The sequence below is a fragment of the Macaca nemestrina genome, chromosome X (assembly GCF_043159975.1).
Source record: "Macaca nemestrina isolate mMacNem1 chromosome X, mMacNem.hap1, whole genome shotgun sequence".
In the NCBI taxonomy this organism is placed as follows: Eukaryota; Metazoa; Chordata; class Mammalia; order Primates; family Cercopithecidae; genus Macaca; species Macaca nemestrina.
The window spans coordinates 152580582-152604078 of NC_092145.1; the positions used below are offsets into that span (position 1 = coordinate 152580582).

At 39.7% G+C, this 23497-nt stretch overlaps 1 long non-coding RNA gene across 4 annotated transcripts in view; it reads right to left on the reverse strand.

Moving 5' to 3' along the window:
• The window catches only part of LOC105478095 (uncharacterized), a 512132-nt gene that overhangs the window by 80177 nt on the left and 408458 nt on the right, over window positions 1–23497 (reverse strand). The window lies entirely within an intron of this gene.

A 23497-nucleotide genomic window follows, 5' to 3' on the forward strand; every position in this document is an offset into this window, starting at 1 on the left:
TTTAATATCACAGACTAACGTGGATCTTCATGGAACCGGAGATAGTGGATTAAGTAGTTTCCACCACCACAAAACCTCGTACGTCTTCTTATCTGGACTTGGTGTCTGACATTTAAACCAGCTAAAAATTCTGCAAGATTTAACAAACAGCTTCCAAAGTGTGTGTGTGTTTTTTTTAAATTCATGATGTTTGCTAATTCATACCTTGAAGGTATGTACTTTACTCAGTGGAATCTCAAACGAGGTGCTAGGAGGTGGCTGGTGATCTAAACACTTTAGGAAGAGCTAACTTAATCAGAAAAGTTTCTAAATTTTTCTTTTGCAGCCCAACTTTTCTTTCATCCTGTCTTGTTTAAAAGATTTAAATTTCTTTAGACTGATGAGGATGGTGGTTCAAGCCAAGAAAGTGTGGGTGGGAATGCAAAGCCTTGCTTTGTAACTAGAATGCAAATGCTATTCTAACATAATTTGAACCTGATTGAGCTGCCCAAATTTCAACTATCCTGGAGCAAAACACAGGAAATCTGTACCACAGCCAGAAAGATTCTCTGAATTCCAAATGGAAACAGAGCGTTTCTCCATTTCTTGGAGTTGTATTGGGCCCAAATGTGTAGCCTAGAAAATAATGGTTAAATGTTGTTTCTGGACCAACTGTTGAGTTAGTTTTAAAGTTTCTACCAGAAAAAAAAAAAAAAAATAAAGAGAAAATTACCTACATATAAAAAGTCACAAAATCAAACTGTCTTTTTGGCTTAACATTTTCTTCACATTATTTTATTGAAGTTTGTATTAACTTTTTCTTGAAATGAAGTGTTCTATGGCTTTTGTTCCAAAAACTGTGAGTTTCCTTTCATTTACCCTGCTGTCACAGCATCCAAGAAAGAACACGTTACCATGATTGCAGCCCAGAAAGAATTGGTCCCTTAACTTTTGATAAGAACAAGAACAAAATAATAGACATCACTTTCCTATTTCTTCTTGAGTACTGGACACAATTCTGATTTTTTTTTTCCACTCAACCTTCATTTTTGGCTTCAATAACTTGAATTGGTAGTATAAAATATACTAGAATGGCTATAATCATAAAAGATAGAACATAATAAGTGTTGATGTGGATGTAGACAAATTGGAACCTTCACACATTGCTAATGGGAAGGACAAATGGTGCAGCCACTTTGGAAAATAGTTTGGCAGTTTCTTACAAAGTTAAAGACAAATGTACCCTGCGCTACAGCAATTCAACTCCTACGTAGCGACCCAGGAGAAATAAAACATGTGACTTGCACATAAATGTTCACAGCAGCATTATTCCTAAGAGCCAAACAAATGGAAACAACCCAAATGGCCATCAACTGATGCATGGATGAACAATATGTGGTATGCCTATACAATGAAATACTGTGGAAGTTTGAGTCCAGGCAAGAGACAAACCATGCAGTGGGATTAAATAGGGAGAGTTTAATGTGAAGAATTATGAAGAGTTATGAAAGAGTAACTATAAGACATGCAGAGACTCAACTCTGTTTGGTATTTTAGAGCTCAGGGAGAGAGTTCAAAGGACACACTAGGAAAGGGTTTAGACTTTCCTGGAAAAGGTATATGGCACTGCCACCTAAGAGTGGAGATGTTTGGAGATTTGGCCAAGCCAGAGTTGATCTTGAGTTGCTGGGCAAACTGTGGGCCACCTTCTAGAGTGCAGGTGAGAGGGCAGGTGATCGGCAACCACCGTGTTAGGGAGTCTGTGCATTGGAGTGGACAGAAGATTCAAAGGGACACAGCCATGTGGGAAGTTTGAAGAAGGACAACAGCTTGATGTGTCAGACTCGGAAGGGAATTCTGATTTCTGAGCTGAGGAAGCTGGGGAAATAATATTGCCAGGTCTAGGTGTCAGAGTTGCTGAAAGGCTGCAACCTGGGCTTATGACTGGAAGAGATGCCACCAGACGTCGTCATAACCGCACTTCCGATTTCACCCCCTGAGCCGGAAATTGTAGCCTTTCTTTTGCACTATCTCTCCAGCACCCTCTGCTGAGGAAGCTTAACGTGGTGCTCACGTTAAAGGAGCAGAGCTTCAGGGGATTCCCTTGTTTATCCGAAAATATATTAAGGGGTGCATGGGGAGCTGATATCAATGTGTTATCAGCACACTGATAACAGAAAAATTCTATCCAGCAATTTATAAAAAAGGAAAAAAGTATTGGCACCTCCTACAACATGGATGAAACCGAAGCATGATCCTGAGTGAAAGAAGCCAGTCACATAAAACCACATCCTGTAGGATCTGATTTATGCAAAATGTCTAGAATAGACAAATGCATGAAGGCAGAGAGTAGATGAGTGTTTGCCAGGGGCTGGAGGGAGAAAGAACAGGGTGTGAGTAATAAAAGGTGCAGGGTTTCTTTTTGGAGTGATGAAAATACTTTAAAAGTAGATTATGGTGAAGGTTGCACAATTCTGTAAATGTACTGAAAAAACATTGAAATGTACACTTCAGAGGGGTGAATTTGATGGTATATAAATTACATCTTGATAAAGCTCTTAGACGACTTCTACCATGTAATTAAAATTTTTTATTTTAAAATATTTATTTTCATTTTTGCAGACTGAGGGGTACAAGTGCAATTTTGTCACACTGATATACTGTGTAGTGGTAAAGTCTGGGCTTTTACTGTAACCATCACCCAAATAGTGTACATTGTACCAAATAGGTAGAATTTCATCCCTTAACCCCCTTCCTACCCTCCCTTTGGAGTCTCCAGCATCTATTATTTCATTTTGTATGTCCATGTGCACCACTATTTAGCTCCCACTTTGTAAGTGAGAACATTCAGTATTTGACTTTCTGAGTCATTTCACTTGGGAAAATGGCCTCCAATTCCATTCATGTTGCTGCAAAATATATAATTCCACCCATTTTTATGGGTGAGCAGTATCTCATGGTGTCTGTGTACTATATTTTCTTTATCCAATCATCTGTTAAAGGGCAGGTAAGTTGATTCTGTGACTTTGCTGTTGTGAATAGTGCTGCAATAAACATATGAGTGCAGATGTCTTTTTATATAATGATTTATTTTGGGTAGATACCCAGTAGTGGGATTGCTGGGTCAAATGGGAGTTTTATTGTTAGCTCTTTGAGAAATCTCCATACTATTTTCCATAGAGGTTGTATTAATTTACATTTCCACCAATAGCATATAAGTGTTCCCTTTTCTCTGCACCCACACCAACATCTGCTGTTTCTTTACTTTTTAATAATAGCCATTCTGACTGGTGTAAGATGGTATTTCATTGTAGTTTTAATTTGCACTTCTCTGATGATTAGTGATGCTGAGCCTTTTGGAAAAAAAAAAAAAAAACTTTTTATGAGATGCAGCTTTGTTTGAATTCACCATGTTGTGTTTCTCTTAACCCAAAGAAGAGAGGAGTTGGTAGCATTGAGAAAAATTATTTAGTTAGTGTTTAGAATTTCGTGTCAGCTAGACTTGGATAATTAGAATAGTTTTAGAAGTCATGATGACGCTACATTTATTTGCTTGCAATGTGACTACATTCTAATTTTATTTCTGTTCATTTATTTTTGCTATTACCTCTTTTCAATAGTTGGATATTTATATGGTACAAATCTCTGGACTCAACATATTAATTTCCATTAAGTCATCTTTCCTCTTCCGGATCTTTTCTCCCTAGCTTAATAGTACACACTGAAAATAGGAGAAATCTAAATCTGTAACTCGTTTTGAGAGTGTTACTGAAGTAAAAGGGTTGGCATGTGGAGTGACAACAGTAAAAGGCCAGCCTCCTGCCTTTTATCCATCCTTTTTCACTTAGGTGTGAGCTTAGTCTTTCCATCATATCCTATTTACAGACAGAAGAAAGGCTTTACATTGACTGACAACTGCAAGGGCCACGTTAGACTAAGAGAAGGGAGGTTTTCTGTAATTAATAAAAACTGACCCACAGGAGTGGCTGTTTGGTCCAATTTCATCCTGCAACAAACCCAAATCCAATCAGATGCACATGTTCTGGTGTGTGCAGTCTAAATTTTGCAGCAGTGTGGCCTGATATGGAGATAAAGAGGACAGGGACAGATAGACCATGCATCACACCTGCTATATATTATTGGATTCTTATATTTATCAATATTAAACCTCTGTTTTGCCACACAGAATTGATTGTGATGTGTTTCTAATTCCCATAATAGATTTCTTCATTTCCATTTTGCAGGAGTAGCTTATTAAGGTTGGCTAGGCTGCCCGTAACCATGTGAAGGACTTCAGTTTGGTCTTTTAATCACTGCAGACATGGGATGCTGATTTTGTGAATAAAGAGCAGAAAATGAATGGGGGTAAGATGCTAATGGGTCGAAAATCCATTTCCCTATTATGAACCAAGGTGAGAGGAGAATTATTAGCATGGCACTTCATTTAGGAGGCCATCTGCTGTGCATTGTGCCTGGGAAAGAAGGATGTTGCTGAAGTCACCAGGTCTGTACTGGGTCAGAACTCATGTCCAGATGTCACCTCTTGGAGCAGAGTAGAGCCATTTTATTTCCACTCTCTCCTCTACCTCTGCAGCCAGTAAAACATCTTATTCTTTGAAATTCACCAAGAGAAGGGAAAAAATAAAGAGACTTGGATCCATAGTCATCCCTCCATTTCCAAGTTGAAGAAGAACAGGGAGGCTTTTGTCTATGTCTTGGGCAATTAGATTAGCAACATTGGAATGTGAGCATGGAATCTTTGTTCAGAGGGCCAAAATTCAGAGATAGAGTCAGAAAAACCGAGATTTGAGAAAGACTTGTAGAAAGATTGTCCTGATGCAAAGAAGATGATATGAGGAGATACCTGGAAACTCGGATACATAGGGTGCAAAGCTTATGACTCAAGTAAAAGACAAATACCCTGCTGGCCTGACTAGGCTTTAGAAAAACAGAGGGCTGCTCATTATCGATTAAGAACAAACCCAGAGTAGACTGAGAAGGAAGCAGACATATAACTTACCTGTTATTTTAGCACCAGAAAATCAGGACTCATGAAAAGTGGAGAGGTCTTTCCCTTTTCTTTTCTTTCCAAGTCTACCTAAATATACTATGTAAACGCTATTCTCTCAGTACCTCTTGCCCATCCAGTAAACACTTCATGTGGATGTAGTGCTGGGCCCTTTTTGGTTACTGTGACATCTACTCCACAGATATATTTGTTATTTAACACAGGCCTTCTAAAGATACAACTTCTTTACCCAGTTGCTTGACTCGGGGTGGAAACATCATGTACAAGAAGGGCCATAGAAAAGATATTTTGAAGCAGATGGACCTCTTTAAAAGACTAATTTTAGATAGATTCAGAAAAATGCAAATATGCGATTTCACTTGACCATAGTATTAGCATCATATTTAACATTTTAGTCTGGACCATCTGGGGCTGATTCTCATCTTTAGAAATTTTATGGAAGCTATTTTGGCTCTACTTGGGAAAGTTTTGGTTGAGTTACTAGCAGTATGAGAATCTAGTCCTGTTGCTGAAATAGAAAGATGATTTTTTAAAAATCTCTTTTAGAGAAAAGTTGCTTTAGGAAGAAGAATTTGCGAACTTAGAATATATTTAAGAGATGAAGAACATTTCAGCTACCAATTTAAAACTCAAATAACAATCACTTGTATATGAGTAAGACCTCCTATTTCCTTTGGATTAGAAGACCCTCAATTATCCCATATGGTCAATGTTTCTGTGCTATTCCTTGCTGCAAACATCTTTGGATGAGTTTGCTGTGTTTCCTGAGAAAGTTCTGGGTAAGGACTCATGTGATATGGTAAGACAGTAGAGGAAAACAGTCTTTCTCCTCCCTATCTCCGTGTAAACACCTTCTTTTTCAGTCTCAAATGCTCTGTGCAGGCTGCTAAAATATGTTGTGAGTCATTCATTTTAGAAACACAATTTATTTTAGAACATGCACAAATGCTGTTATACATCCACATAAGCCTTCTGAGGAAAAAATAACACCCCAAATGTTTCAACCTTAGCATCTTTCTTCTTTAATTTTTAAAAAACGTCCTTTCTTTGTTCTTGCCCGTATGGGTACATATTTTTTTTAAAAATGGTTCAATTATAGTAAAACATGTAGTACAAACTATTTTGAGGATGGAATTATTTTACTTGATTTGCCCTTGTACAGAACAGAAAATTGTATTCAAATAATTTTGTTAGATCTATCAAATCTAATAATATTCATTTAATACTCCCCAAAAAGATTATTTAATTCAAACATCAGGAAAAAAATGAATTTGTATTCTGTCTTAAAAACAGAAACAGTTTTAAGGTTATAGTAAGCATTTCAAATTTAATACAAAAGTCTGAGTAATGCTTTCGTGGATGAACATACATTATACATTCCATTTAAAATTATTTTCTTGTCACATAGTGGTGTGTACATTTTCAATTATTCTGTTAATTCAAGGTGCTACTGCTGTCTGTAGAAATTCAAGTTGGCCACTGGCACAGCATTAGTGAATTACAAGTGGGTCACAGATGATTGAAACTACAAATAATTGGATGAACCCCAGCCATGAGTTATGTAGGTGGTCCTAGCTGCAGATCCAGAGCTAGTCATGGCCTTTGATTTGCCTCTCCTTTTGTGGTTGGGAAATCAAAGATGGAATTCAAGACATCTGCCTATACACTTCATTATGGACAAGTGGGTTGTGGACATGTGTTTGCTTTTGTCTGTTTCCATCTGCTCCCCACTTCGTCTCTTGTTAAAAGTACCCTGATTTTCCTTTGTGCAATTAATTACTCTCCCTTGCTTAAGAATGTGGTATGGGAGTCTTGAGCCCACTTCTGTATTCTAGGAGATTTTAATTGCCTTGTACGATCAAGAGCTCTTGTGATACTAACCACGATGACCAGTCTTGGAATGGTCAGGTTACCCAATTCAGGGCACTGGGAGAATATGAACACCACAGTGCATCTACCAGCCATGAGCTACAAGAGATGCTCATTTCTTCCATGACCAGGATGAGGACTTGAGGCTGGTACTAGATATTAACTATTCAGTGATGACAATGTAGAGCCCCATCTACTGAGGTGCTGCCAGTTGGAGCCTGTGGTTTGAGTCAGGCCTGGAGAAGACAGCAGTGAGATAGCAATGGGTCCTTGGTTACTTGATTTGAGCAAGTTTCTTGATCAGGTCTAGTCCAATGGATTTTTTTCCCAGTAAGCCCAGTAAATTACCTTTGTTATCCAGTACAGTAGCCACTAATCTCATGTGCTTATTGAACATTTGAAATATGGCTCCTCCAACTGAGATGTGCCGTAAATGTAAAATACACACTGGATTTCAAACTTAGTACAACAAACATTTTTATATTGACCTCATGTTGAAATTGTAATGTTGAATTTAGACATAGTGGGTGTATTGGTCAATTTGCATTCTTATTATAAAATATTGAGACTGGGTAGTTTACAAAGAACAGAAATGAATTTTTTTATAGTTCTGGTGGCTGGGAAGTTCAAGATCAAGGCATCGCAGGTTTGCTTATCTGGTGAGGGCTACTCTCTGTTTCCAAGTTGACATCTTTTGCTGCAACCCCAGGAGGGGAGGAACACTGTATCTTCACAGGGCAGAAGGTGGAAGAGCAAGTTAGCTGAGCGCTGGGTGAAGCTTTTTATATAACTCTACCTCCTAGCACTATCACACTGGTCATTTAGTTTCAACACCTGAATTTCCAAGGGGACACATTTAAGCCATAGCACTGGGTCAATAACTATGCTATTAAAATTACTTTCACCCATTTCTGAAATTACATAATCGGCTTGTATCTGTGGCCCTGGTTGTATTTCTATTAGAAAACAATGGCTTAACCCATTTTGAATTTTCTTGATGACATGTAATGTAAAGATTTTAAAACTGACACCATAACTTACTTTTCAAATCCCAGTTGGATTACACCAAGTTTGACTTTCATACTTTGAAAAGCCAGTTCTAAGTTAGAAATGATATGTATATAAGCATCCGAGCTAGCAAAGTCCAAAGTCAAGTTAATGCTGTATGTGGTTTTTTATTGGTGACATTCTCCAAAGTTCTTTGGCTGATAGGCTTTATGTGTGAGAACTCTGAATGGCATAGGCTTTATTGTCTCTCAAAATATACAACTGTTTTCTGTACTTCTTATTTTCAAAGTCACTGCAATAGCCTAAAAGTGAGCTTAAATCCTTTCCCCCTTGGCTGTAATATCAGTATGGTATCCAGCCTCCAAGATGGCCCCTAATGACTGGGCTGACTTGTATAAGCGATAGGATACTGAGGTAATGATGGCATGTGAATTTGAAGCGTAGGTCATAAGAGACATTTGAGTTTCCCTCTTGCATTCTTTTGGCTAACTCACTTGGGAGAAAGCCAGCCACTGTGTTGTAAGGATACTCAAGCAGCCCTGTGAGGAGATCCATGGGATGAGTAACTGAGAAGGCAGGCCAGTAGCCATGTGGCTGAGCCATCTTGCCAGAAGATCCTCCAGCCACATAGAACCTTTTGAGACTGAAGCCCTGATGGACAACCTGACTTCAAGCTCATGAGGGACTTTGAGCCTGAACCTCCCAACTAAGCCACTCCAAAATCCCAGATTCATGAAAAAATGGTATATCTTTATTGCTTTAAACTGTGAAGTAGTAGGATCATTTTTTACATACTGATAGATAACTATTACAGTCACATTTTATATGATAAGAATCATCCTACACATTATTTTTATTTTTCAAGAAAATCAACCCTCAAACTTGTTTCTTGTTGCTAAATCACTTACTTACTTTCTCCTGTTGATTTTTCCACTGAAATACTTGCTATCCTATTTATATGGTTCCATCTAAGGTGTCCGAGATATGCCATCCTTTTTCTCTTTAAGCTCAAGAGGAGTTTGGGCTGTAAAAAGTGACTGGTTAGTTCTGAAGAGGCAGATGTCTGTTTTTAATGCTTCGCATTACTTGAATCAAAGACAATTTCAGGCTTAAAAGGTCTTTTGGAGGTAAATGAGCCCAGTTCCTCCTCTAGACGCTTAGAAATTCTCTCCACCATTCCCTCCAGGGGTCACTCAGCCTACACTTAAATATGGTGCTAGAGGACATCCACCTCTGACATTAGCTCTGTGGTAATGTGAGACTGCTCTAAATTTTAGAACAGGGTTATTTATCTTGGGGACCTTGGATTCTGCTGAAATATATAAATAAACTACAGGTGTCCCTGAGCCCCCTGAGATGATATTCATGCATGAGATTGCACGCCTGATTTTTTTTTTTAACATGGAAAATTATTATGACTTTACTACTCAATGAGGTTAGTAGGTATTTTTAGAACCAATATATAAGAAATTAGCTTATATTGAGTCAAAATAGATGTCTGCAACTTCTCCACTTCAGTTTTGGATCTTTACAGAGGCATATACAAAAAGAAAAACCCCTGTGCCCTTGTCTGGTTCCCATATTCTACTATCTATCTATCTATCTATCACTATCTATCTTCTATTTGAGGCAGGGTCTCACTCTGTTCCGCAGGCCACAGTGCAGTGGTGCAAACATAGCTCACTGCGACCTTGACCTCATGGGCTCAAGTGATCCTCCCACCTCAGCTTCCTGAGTAGCTGGAACTACACGCATGCACCACCACAAACGGATAATTTTTTAATTTTCTTGTGGAGATGGGATGTTGCTATGTTGCTCAGGCTGGTCTCGAACTCCTGGCTTCAAGTGTTTCTCCTGCCTTGGCCTCCCAAAGTGTTGGAATTACAGGTGTGAGCCACTGCGCCCAGCCAAGTTAAACTTTAGAATCCTCACCAGCTATGGTATAATCTTTGTCAACAGTGTCAGGCCTCTGAGCCCAAGCCAAGCCATCATATCCCCTGTGACCTGCATGTATACATCCAGATGGCCTGAAGCAAGTGAAGAATCACAAAAGAAGTGAAAATGGCTGGTTCCTGCCTTAACTGATGACCCTCCACCATTGTGATTTGTTCCTGCCCCACCTTAACTGAGCAATTAACCTTGTGAAATTCCTTCTCCTGGCTCAGAAGCTCCCCACTGAGCCCCTTGCGACTCCCGCCCCTGCCTGCAAGAGAAAAACCCCCTTTGACTGTAATTTTCCACTACCCACTCAAATCCTATAAGATGGCCCCACCCATATCTCCCTTTGCTGACTCTTTTCGAACTCAGCCCACCTGCACCCAGGTGAAATAAACAGCCTTGCTGCTCACACAAAGCCTGTTTGGTGGTCTCTTCACACGGACACGTGTGACAAACAGGACCGTTTGTCAACCATTTGAATATAACTATTATGTGTGAATTTAATAAAACCATTTTCATCTAATCCTGTCATCCATAGAAAAAGTGTTCTAAATGATTTTTGAGATTTCTTAAGCTCTAAATGTCTGGATTCTTTCTAAATATTTCAACTATTATCCTACAGCACCATCAACTTTGTTTCCACCCTACCTTTTCAGTGTCCCACTCATTAGCCCAAAGTAAATGACTATTTTCAAGTCACTTTTCACAGTTTTGAGTCCAGAGTCAGTGTTTTGTTGATTTTTGTAACCCAAATCTAACACGGTAGTACCTAAAACATCAACATCTATTAAATGTTTATTGAAGAAAAGCATGTTGAGTTAACATTCAAGAGCCATTACGAGTATCTTTGAAAATAATTTAATATTCTTCTTTTTAGAAATTCAACCCCCCATTATTATTAATTATAAGAAAAAACTTTCTCCAAAATTTGTTAATGCCAAAAGAAATATAAAGTCTTTATTTCCTAAAGGGCCGTTTACCTGGAGATTTCTTTACATTTTAAGAAAATAGGACTAGGTCAGCCTTGGGAGAATTGTTTGCAATTTCAAAAGTGGATAATGACTTGGGAAGCTTGTTTGCTCGCTTGTTTTCCCTTTTCAAAGCCCTTCTGGTGGTCTATTTGCATAAGTACTTGAGTGCACTTTAATGCTTATACGAATGATGATCAGACCCACAGAACTTGGATTTATTATAAATATGAAACATGTATAAAGTAGAAACTGATTATCCTGAAATCCCAACTAAAATCATAATAAAAGGCTTTTTAAAAGTGAATTTTGCCTAAAGACTACCTTTATCCAATTCCAGCACTATATTGACCCACAAAAGTGGGCCCATACAGACAGCAGATGTGGGGGAAAAAAGACAGAACAGTTCATTGACTTAGACAATTACACTGAACTCTGCAGGGAGATGGGACCTAAATTTAAATTGAATTAGTCAAGACTCAAATGTATGCAATCATTAAACAAATAAGCAAACACCTGTTGACAAATTTGGGTCATTCAGGGACTTAGAATAGGTCAGCTATAAAAAGTAGAATAAAACCAAATGCATGCACAAAGAAACAGAACTAATATGTATTCAGTGACCCACATCACCACACACTGAGCTAAAAGCTTTACATAACTGATGGTTTCCCAGCCTGTGGCATATTAATGCACTGGCCACATGGGTAGGGTTATAATTTAAAGCTCCCCATCAGGCTTCAAAACCACTAAAAGGTTCTCTCTTCTAATGTTCCAACCATCCTAACACATAGGCCATTGATTGGAAGTGTGGTCTCTCTACCAGCAACCTTATCACTGCCTGGATACTCAGAGAAAGGCAAACCTTGAGCCTCAGCCGAGGCTTATGGATCAGTGTGGAGTCCAGGAATCTGTGTTTCACAGACCCTTAGTGCACACTTAAGATCTAGAACCACTGGTCGTCTGATTTCATGATCATTCTACAGATAAAAACTTTGAATTCAAGAGATGCTAAAAAAAAAAATCCTGAAAGTCAGGCACAGTGGTTCATACCTGTAATCCCAGAACTTTGGGAGGCCAAGGTGGGAGGATCACTTGAGCTCAGGAGTTTGAGATGAGCCTGGGCAACATAGTGATACCCCATCTCTACAAAATAAAATTTAAAATAAATTAGCCAGTTGTGGTGGTGCACACCTGTAGTCCCAGCTACTCAGGAGGTTCAGCTGGGAGGATCACTTGAATTCAGGAGTTTGAGGATGTAGTAAGTCAGGACTGCACCACTAAACTCCAGCCAGGGCAACAGAGTGAGACTCTGTCTCAAACAGTCAAAACAAAGAAACATAAAACCAAAAAATCCCAAGGTTAAGCAAATTAGTAAGAGATGTAGGTAGGTCATGAAACTGGATTTGATTTGGCCAGAAAATGTGAGCTCTTCTGATTTCACCACAAGGTCAACCAAAAAGAACTTAGGGTCTGTTTAAGAAACAATTCCTGCTTAGCAAGCATGAAATTATTATTTTAATAATTTGATTAATGATTTTTAGTCATTATACTTACAGGCCAGGAATAAATTCAAACAGAGCAAAGTAGGGCATAAGAATAAATTATAGTGCTAAGTAGGTTTTGTGTCATTTCAGAATGCAGTCTCTTCACTCTGGCTAGCTTGCTTGCTAATTACTTAGTGTAATGCTCCATCTTCCCAATGCATGTGCTTATCATATATTCTTAGTTATGACTTCAATGGAAGGGAACTTACCACTCATTTTATGTCAGTTTTGTATGAATCTTGTATACTCCAACTACAATAAAAATGAGAGATGAATAATGATATTAAATCTGAGTGGTGGGCTGGCTAGACAGTATTTAAATGTATCTCTGAGACAACATTTTGTTAACAGTATACTAAGCAAGATTCGTATCTTCTTGAATCTTAAGAGCACACGCCAGAATAACTATACTCTTTGTTCCCAAAGGACTATCATTATGTAACTACTATTAATGATGTAAGTACACAGTTAACAGACTTATAATGATATAAGTATATATGCTTGTATAGAGTTATAAAATATAAGTGTGCAACTAGTGTAAGTATATAATTATTGCTTGCATGGCCTTCTTTTATGTTATCTATTTCATTATTTATTTTATTAGAGTAAGGAACATCTTGTTATTTTAATCATGCATTATTTAGGTTAAATATGGGAGATATTTAGGAGAAGGAAGCCAATATTGAGCACCATAAACAGAAAGCAAACAAAAGTGAAAACCAGCAGAATGAGGGCTGATAAACAAAAAATATGAACACACATTCCAAAACTTCAGACAGTTGCAAAAAGGGAAAGTGTCAAGCCCTAATAGTTTTGCATTGACAAAGGTCCTGGGAATTTGACCAGCTTGTAGAGGATTGTATAGAAAGAGTAAGTAGGTGAATTAAGTAAAAAAAAATCATTAAAAAAACAATGAAGAGTGGCGGAGGTTACCTATCTGTCTCTGAAGCATAAGCAATAACAATTATTATGGCTTGCCACTTTTCAGGACTTGCTAAATCAAGAGAATGCACTTTTGGAGACCGAGGTGGGTGGACTGCTTGAGTCCAGGAGTTTGAGGCGAGCCTGGGCAACATGGAGAAACCCTGTCTTTACAAAAAATACCAAAATTAACCAGGCGTGGAGACACGCACCTGTAATCCCAGCTAACTGGGAGGCTGAGACGGGAGAATCACCTGAGCCCAGGAGGCCGGGTGCAGTGAGCTGTGATTGCACCACTTTGCTCCAGCCTGGGCAACAGAGTGAGACCCTATCTCAAACAAAACAAAACAAAACAAAACAAAACAAAAATAATACAAAAAAAAATCAAGAGAATGATGCTCTGAAATCAGAAGTTATCTCCTCTATAACAGGAGATGACAGTCTTCATGTTTGGACAGATGGATGAATCTAGTACAGGCTTTTAAGAAAATCTCAGAGGAGAGAGTAAATCCCAGATTCTTAAAAAGAAAAAAAAAAAAAAGAAAAAGAAAAAATGTCACACATTGACCCAAAGAAGTCTCCCTCCTGCCACAACCCCTCCCCGAGCAACACACACACAGGATTGGATAAAGCCAGAAAATACTACATCCAGCTTTCAAACCGCTTTAACAGAGGACAAGTTTGAGCTGCACTGCGTGTGTGCATGTGTCTCTGTTTGTGTGTATTCTCATCCTAACGACTGAGTCTAAGAATCAGTAGTGTTCTTTCATGATTTTTGGTTTTTGTTTTAGAGACACGTCTCACTGTATTGCCCGAGCTGGTCATGAACTCCTGGGCTAAAACCATCCTCTTGCCTCAGCCTCTGGAGCAGCTGGGACTACAGGTGCACACCACTACCCCTGGCAAGAATCAACAGTGTTCTTAATGAAAGATGAGAGCAATGGGAATGAAAGAAAGTATCAATACTGTAATTTAAAAAAATTCCTGTGCTTAAACATGAAAAGTATATATACAATTAGTAGGTCCATTGAATTCTTGACAAAATTAACAAAAATAGATGTACATTCTTTATGAATCTTTTCAAAAACTGAAGTAAAAAGAAAGGCAATGCCTCAAATATCAAGTAAAATAAACAGGTTTATGACAGTATGAAATGAAGCTGGCCTCTCCCTGTAATCCATAAACAGCAAAAATATCAGAAGAAAAAAATCAATGTACAGGACTTTGATGAAAGAACTTTGCATAGCCAAGGTACATGCGAATGCAATAGAGACGTACTAATTCAGAGAATAAAAGGATTAAATCTAGTTCATTCACCAGGAACCATTTATTTTTCCCTTTAAAAGCATATTGATTTGAGCATTAATAACAGATAAAACACTTTGCTGAAGAATAAAGCTACAAGAGGGAGACATTGGTTGTTACACAGCAGCAACGTGGCAATAGATACCTGATACAAGAAGTGAATCATGTCATGACTGAATGTAAGGGTGGGGAAGCAACTTAAAATGGCCACACCAAGGAGAGAGGTAGACCGAGGTTGGGCACACACAGAAGAGGAGAAAGGTAATGTAATGTCAGAGGCAGAGATTGAAGTCATGTAGCACAAGCCAAGGAATTCCATCAAGCCACCAGACTCTGGAACAGGCAAGGAACAGATTCTCCCCCTACAGCCTTAGAGGGGAGGGTGGCCCTGCCAGCAGCTTGATTTTAGCTCAGTGATGCTGATTTTGTACTTGTAAACTTCAGAACTGGAGGGAATAAATGTGTCTTGTTTTAAGCCACTGAATTTGTGGTAGGTAATATGTAACAGCAGCCACCATCATACAAGGTTATTAAATGTATGTTGAATATATTATCTCAATGCATGTAAGAAAGTTGAAGCATACCACCACTTTATTCTCCATTTTTTTTTTTTTTTTTTTTTGAGACAGGGTTTTGCTCTGTTGCCCCAAGCTGGAGTGCAGTAGTACGATCATAGCTCACTGCAGCCTCAAGTTCTTGGACTTGGATGATTCTCCAGCCTAAGTAGCCAGGATGATAGGTGCATCCATCACATCCAGCTAATTAAAAATGCATTTTTTAAAGATATGGTCTAGCTGTGTTGTCCAGTCTGGTCTTGAACTCCTGGCTCAAACAAGCCTCTCAAGCAGCTGGAACTATGGGCATGTGCCACCATGCCTAGTCCACTTTATTCTTGATGAGGCTAAACAGAAAAATCTAAGTGGGGAGTTGTTTGTGAGCTTTAGTAAAATCTATGTGGACACTGATGGACATCACAGGTGCTGGGGAGACCTTTGTTAGGCAAAGTGGCCTCTGTGCTCTTGGAAACAGGCAAGGGCAGTGTCATTATGGACATTGGCATCAGTGGTGATGGTATCATCATTGGGAAGTACTGAGGATCTTTGGGGAGGTATCGGTTACAGAGAAGGAACCTCAGTATTTTCAGCATTAGGAAACCTCACCACAGCTAACTCAAGGAGGATCAAAGTGGATGTGCTCTAAAAGCCAGCAGGACTAGCTTACCAATCACACGGGAACACTTTACTCAGGATGACAAGAATTACTGGGTGACAGGCAACAGGAACTAGATTTCCTACAGTGTGGGAGGGGAAGGAGCAGAGAAATAGGATGTTGTAACTCTGTGTTCCTAAGTTTATTTCCAGTTTGTTCTGTTCCAGTATCAGTTATCTATTGCCATGCTGCTGCTGCATAACAAACAACCACATGGCTCGGCAGAAGACAAGAGTGTGTATTACTTACCTATCTGGAGCCAGCAGGGAGTCAGAGAGGTGGTTCTGTGGAGGTCAGCTGAGCTTACTCATAACCATAGACAGGTTTCCTTATTGACTGGCTTTGCAGTGCTGCAGTTTCCTCTAATCTTTGAGTAGACCAGTACTGGGACTCAGAAAATGATACCCCAAAACAAAGGCCTCAGAGGTAGCCTCAAAAGCAAAAGTTTCTCTCTGACCTCCTCTTGCCCTCCTATCTCTCAGTTCTATCCTCCCGACAGGCATCATAAAAACTAGAATTTCTCTTCCACAAGGCAGGTCCTAGAAACCAGAACCCTTTTTCCCAACAGCCAGCCACAAAACCTAAAAATAGGACTTTTGTTTCACCTGTTTGTGTAGAAACAGGTCACAAAGAATGATCCGACCTACCTGGTTTGACTGCAGGTCCTAAGACTCCCATTCCAGAGAGGGTCCCACCCCATATCCAGAAGGAAGAAGTACTGCTCAGAGAGGCAAAGAAGAATTCAGACAGACAGGCCTTGCTGGGTTTCCCCATTCAGCTGATTAGCATTAGGTTAGACCCTTTTGGTCCAATCCTATTTCTGCATGGCTGTCCATACTTTGTTGAACCTAAGCATAAAAATGGTCAACTTCCCCTGTATCTTTGGGTCTTCGTTCTAAAGGCTCCTGTGTACACATTAATAACTTCGTATGTTTTTTTTTTTTCTATTAGTCTGCCTCTTGTCAGTGATTTTTTTCAGTGAAGCGTCAGAGGGCAAAGGGAAAATATTTTCTTAGCCCTTTGTTATGGTTTGGCTGTGTTCCCACCCAAACTTTATCTTGAATTGTAACTCCCACAATCCCCACGTGTCACAGGAGGGACCTGGTGGGAGGTAACTGAATCATGGGGGCAGGTTTTTCCCATGCTGTTCTCGTGATAGTGAATAAGTCTCAGGAAAGCTGATGGTTTCATAAAGGGCAGTTCCCCTGTACATGCTCTCTTGCCTACTGCCATGTAAGATGTGCCTTTGCTCCTCCTTCACCTTCCGCCATGATTCTAAGGGACCATATGGAACCATAAGTCCATTAAACCTCTTTTCTTTATAAATTACCCAGTCTTGGATATTTCTTCATGGCAGTATGAAAATGGACTAATACATCTTTCACTAGGTTGGACATATTCTTATACCATTTGCAGAGATACAAAAGAGAACTCCAGCCTGTTCAGGTAAGAACTTGCCAATGTTCCACTTGCATAGAGGCTGGTAACATATCTCATTTGCCAAAGTAAGTCACGTGGCAGAGACCAGAGACCAGAGTTAGAAAGAACACCCTGACCACAGAGTAGAGCCACATAGCTACATGATAAAGACAAGGACATAGGGAAGGGTGAGAAGTTGGGGATAAGGAAGCAACCTACTACCTGTGGGTTAAATATTAAATATTACACTGGATTGGATAGTTAGTTTCCCTGAATTTAATAGTTGCTTATATTGCCTAATGTAATAAATTACATTATTTGCTATTAAATATATTTATTACATTATTTAATACATTCATTTACATCCATCTTTCTGTTTTAACATGAAAGTTATTTCTTGACGTTTGTTTTATCTCTATTGCTATGGTCTAAATGTCTATGTCCCTCCCACCAAAATGCATATATTGAAATCCTAACTCCCAAAGTGATGGCATTAGGAGTTGGTCCTTTGGGAGGTGATGAGATCATGAGGGTAGAGCCTCATGAATGGGATTAGTGCCCTTATAAAAGAGACCCCAGAGAGCTCCCTCACCCCTTCCACCATGTGAAGACACAGAGAAAAGGCACCATGAACCAGGAAGTGGGTCTTCACCAGACATTAAATCTGCCACACTTTGATTGGACTTCCAGCCTCCAGAACTGTGAGAAATGTCTGTTGTTTATAAGCCACCCAGGCTATGGAATTCTGTTACAGCAGCCTGAACAGACTAAGACATCTACCTTCACTCTTTGTATGTCTAAATTGACTGAATTTCTTGAAGAAACAAGTATATATTATTAGTGTCTTCAGTTTTGCCAGTAAACAATGTCATACGTCACCTAAGAAGCCACCAAAACATTTTATGAGCTAATTCACTCTGTATGATTTATTTGCAGAAATCCCTCTTAAGTAAAGTGGACTCTTGTAGGAGCTCGAAGCCACAGTTTAACTTCTGTAAGGGTGCTTGTCCCCTTTTTTCTCACTGGAGTAACTCATCCATTAATGCTGTCCTTTTATAAGCTTTTCCTAATGGTTTTCCAGGTTGGTTAAAATGAGCTATGTCCTGATTTCTCATTGCTCAGTGTACTTTTCTCCCCCATTATCTGTTTCCTTTAAATATTTCACATATTCCGTCCTCTGCCTTGTATGTACAGTGATAACACAAATTTTCAGATTTATAAAACATCTAATCTGGACTGGCTACTATGTTGAATGCTGACATCTGGATAAGGTTGCCAGATTAAATACAAGATGCCATATTAAATTAGAACTTCAGAGAAACAATGAACATATTTAAAATAAAAGTATGGTTCAAATACTGTATGGAATATACCTATACTAAAAAATAAAATAATTATTTCCCGAAATTCAAATTTCACTCAATCCTGTACTTCTATTTGCCAAATCTGACAATGCTAGATTTGTAACAAGAAGCTGGCATAATCTCTGCCTTCCCAGACATCATCATATTATAGATTTAATGGGAACACAAACAGATAATAACAAGATTTTTTTAAGTAGAAAAAAAGGTGCAGTAAAAAATGTGTTTTGGGATATTTAACAGGGATCCATAGCCATCTTGGCAGTTTCGGGACAGGCTTCCTCTCCTCCATATCTACTTGTTAAAATAGTTAGCATGTTATGCTAGAATTGTTATACTACACTAGAATTGCATTTACTGTAGGCAAGCAAGGTATTTCTGAGACACAGGGGTGTTATGAAGAAGCAGGTTTTTCTGCATACAAGTTATAAAAACATGCAGCCTCAGGCAGCATCATTAAAGTACAGTGCTGCGTCAGTATGGGCAACCCTCCCATCTGCCAGGTAAGCCTGTCTTTGCTGTGTGAGAAGGATTCATTTGGGGTGTCTGCTGTAAGGTGGACAACGTGGAAACCTTTGCAAATGGCTAAGAAGTCTGTTAAGCTACTTAGAAGAAAGCAGTTACTCATCCCAGCCTCCCCTGCTCTGGCATGTGTATACATGGACATACCCATGTGCACACAGAGACACATGCACACTCTGCCCCCATACAGTTACTCTCATCCAAGTTAAGTAGGAGGGAGAGCTGGACTGAGAAGTTTATACAAGTTGATCCCAAAGTAACTGTAATCATAAAAAATGGTTGCAACAAACTGATCGTAATCACAAAAACTGGTGGTAAGCTAGGCAATGACCCTCCCCTAACGAACCACTGGAGTGGTCTAAGGTAGTGTTTCTCAAACTCGAACCACTTTGTGTTCTTCAGAGAAACAGAGCTAATAGGATCTACGTATCTATATCTACATATTTTAGATGCCTACTGTGTGTGTGTGTACATATATTTAGAATACACACACACATAAAGAGAGTTATTATAGGATATTGGCTCATGCAATTATGGAGGCTGAGAAGGCCCACAATCTGCCTTCTGCAGCCTGGAGACCTAGGAAAGCTGGTGATGTTGTTCGAAGGTCTGAGAACCCAAGAGCCAATGGAGTAGATTCCAGTCTGGGTCTGAAAGCCTGAGAACCAGGAGTACCAGGGGCTCAAAGATTCAAAGACTGATGTCCCAGCTCAAGTAGCCAGGCAAAGGGAAGGAGAATCCAACCTTTCTCTGCCTTTTTGTTCTAGATACTGTCAATGGACTGGATGGTGCCTACTACACTGGGGAGTATGTGTGTTCTTTATCAGCCTACCATGTCAAATGCTAATGTACTGTGGAAATACCCTCACAGACACACCCAGAAATAATGTTTACCATTTATGCAGGCATCAAGTGGCCCAGTCAGGTTGACACATGAAGTTAACCACTGTGGTATGAAAAGGGGCGTGCTGATTCAGCAGGTCTGAATGAAGTCTGAGTCACTGTATTTCTAGCATGCTTCTGGGAGATGCTGATGCAGCGGGTCTGGGGACCTCACTTTCAGTAGCAGGGTCCTAACCTGAGGTTTTTGGTCTAGCCATTTCTATACCATCCTTCTGCACCAATAAAGATCTATAAATACAGATGGTGGAGTGGAATGTTGAGGTGACTCTTCATGGGAAAGAGCTAGACCTTTATTGGGAGAAACATGTTGTTGAGATGCTGGGAGGTCTTGTCTGGCCCTAGATTTAGCTTACTGAGTTGTCAGATCCTGGTCTACTGACTTCTGCCTCACATCCCAAATGGCAGAGGCTATGTGGGGTTTTGGAGAAGCCTTTAATCCTGCATCAGGAACCGAGTTTGTTGGTGTATGGATTGGCCAGCTTGTCTTCAATTAAAATCCATTAATTCAGTACCTTTTAGGTGCCTGTGGGTGCCGGGCATGAAGAGGTGGACACTGCTTAACCATTGCAGGCTAAGCTACGTATCAAGTCGTGCAGAGGAGATCAAAGGGTCTCACCAGATGACTCATCTCACAGATGGTGCATCTGAGTTCCAGACGCGTCATGGGGCTTTCTTAGGGTCACACAGTTGGCTCTGGCCAGGACTGGGACCCTGATTTCTCAACGGAGAATCCAGTGCTCCTTCCTTCTCCTCCAGGAGCCAATTAAAACCACAGACAGCACAGTGGAGAGCCTTTTAGTTGGAGTCTGGCCCCGAATTAAACTTTCCCAGCTGGTATTTTCATACCAGCCCTCAGGATCTAGTTCATTTTCTCGATGGTGTTTACATTCCCATTACACAGTATTAATCACAGAAATATTTCCTGCCATGAAAGACTCTAATTAATTTCCCGTGCTTCTTTGGTGTGTTAAACTTAAGCCATTGCATACCTTGGGGTCCACCGACATCTTTAAAATATCCTCCAAGTTGGAAGCTTACATGTGGAAGGTACAAATAAACCAACTGTAGCCCGGATTAGCCTGAAGGATGATTTTGGTTCACAGAAAAATAAACCATGATTTAACAACCTTGTCTGATCTTGCGTGAGCGAGTCACAGTGCTCGAATATGCCTGGGCAGGAGGCTGTCTTATAATGATGAATTATGGATGAAAAACCTACACATTTTCTGCTGAATCTGGGGAGCACCAATGCCCACTTCAGAAGGCTGGGAATTTCCCTTATGTGCATCCATTTTGAGGGATAAAATGTATCACTAAAATGCATGAATAATTCGACCAACATGAAATTAGTACTATTCGCCGTACATCACGAAGTTTGGGTGAAGTACTCGGCAGACAGGCCAATTATATGAGGAGGGGTAAAGAATTATGGCTTTCAAAATGCTTAGTTGTCTAAAGGCCAAAGATACATTTTTTAAAATCTTTATTCCTGAATGTCATCTCATGCATAGAGAAGAGTATAACATCAAATTTGATGATAAGCCTCAAGTATCTTGGAAGATGAATTGGATAGCTGGAAAAATTGGAACAAAATTCTATCCCTTGGGGGACATATTTCTAACTTCCTGGGGACCTTAATTTATGGTGAATTTACACATTCTACAATTTTACTATTTCAGCAAACCAGAGCATGCCAAATCAGATAGACTTACTCATGCTTAGGGAAATAAGAGATAAGAATGAAGTATCTGCCTTCCCCAAAATTTTGCATGCAGAGCCCATCAATCTATCCATCTATCTATCTATTATCTATCATCTGTGTATTATCTATTAATCTATCTAATATCTATCTATCTACCTACCTATCTTGAAACAAATTACTTCTGTGTTAAACAAGCACATCTGAACTTGTCCTGATTTGTTTTGTTTTCTTTTGTTTGAGACAGAGTCTCACTCTGTCTCCCAGGGTGGAGCACAGTGGTGTGATCTTGGCACACGCAATCTCTACTTCCTGGGCTCAAGCAATTCTCCTGCCTCAAGTGATTCTCCTGCCTCAGCCTCCTGAGTAGCTGGGATTACAGGTGCCCGCCACCATGCCTGGCTAATTTTTGTATTTTTAGTAGAGACGGGGTTTCGCCATGTTGGGCAGGCTGGTCTCAAACTCCTGACCTCAAGTGATCCGCTGCCTTGGCCTCCCAGAGTGCTGGGATTATAGGTGTGAGCCACTGTGCTCAGCCTTGCCCTGATTTTGCCCTGAAAATGAACAATTTCTGTGGCTAGTTTGATAAATCCCATGTAAATCACTGATCTACAGAAAGTTTACAATAGTATTAGTTCTCTTTCCTTTTCTATTGAGACAGGAGTCTTTGTATTATATAACTTTATGGATGGAAGGAATATTGAAAATCAGTTGTTCAACTATCTCATGAAAAAGCAAAACAGAACAGTTTAGGTGCAGTGGCTCACTCCTGTAATTCCAGCACCTTAGAAGGCCAAGGAGGGAGGATAGCCTGAGCCCAGGAGTTTGAGACCAACCGGGCAGCATGGTGATACCCAATCTTTACAAAGAATTAAAGAATTACCTGGGTGTGGTAGCACATACTTATAGTCCCAGCTATTTGGGAGGCTGAGGCAAGAGGATGGCTTTGAGCCTAGGTGTTTGAGGCTGCAGTGAGTTATGATCACATGGTTGCATTCCAGCCTGGGGAATAGAGGGAGACCTTGTCTCAAAATAAATAAGTAAATAAATAAATTAAAACTAAAGTAAGACACAAGAAAAAAAAAAAGAAGAAAAAACCTTTGGAGCAGATATGTTTGTTGTAATCAATTACTTTAAGGGTATGTCAACATAGATAACCTCAAAGTAAAATATGATTGGTCATTGAATGAGTCTGAGAAAATAAGTAATTTATGGAATTCAAGCTGGTCCTCTTCCCCAACCTATTGTCTCTCAACCCAACCACCATGTTTTCCTTTGCTTCAAGTAAAATATATAAAATGACTCTCTCACCACAGGGCCCTTGCATATGCTTTTAACCTCTACCTGAAATGCTCTCTCTCTGTATCTTAGCATGGCTCCTTCCTTGTCCTTCAACTATTAGCTTTATCCTATTTTGTACTTGTGTATTTGTTTAAATAGTTTTTTATACAGTTTTCTTTCTTTCTTTCCTTCTTTCTTTCTTTCTTTCTTTCTTTCTTTCTTTCTTTCTTTCTTTCTTTCTTTCTTTCTTTCTTTCTTTCTTTCTTTCTTTCTTTCTTTCCTTCCTTCCTTCCTCCCTCCCTCCCTGCCTCCTCTCTCCTTCCTTCCTTCCTTCCTTCCTTCTTTCTCTCTCTCCCTTCCTTCCTTCCTTCCTTCCTTCCTTCCTTCCTTCCTTCCTTCCTTCCTTCCTTCCTTCCTTCCTTCCTTCCTTCCTTTCCTTCCTTCCGAGTCTTCCTCTATTGCCCAGGTTGAAGTGCAGTGGCAGTGGCATGATCACCGCTCACTGCAGCCTCGACGTCCTGGGCCCACGATCCTCCCAC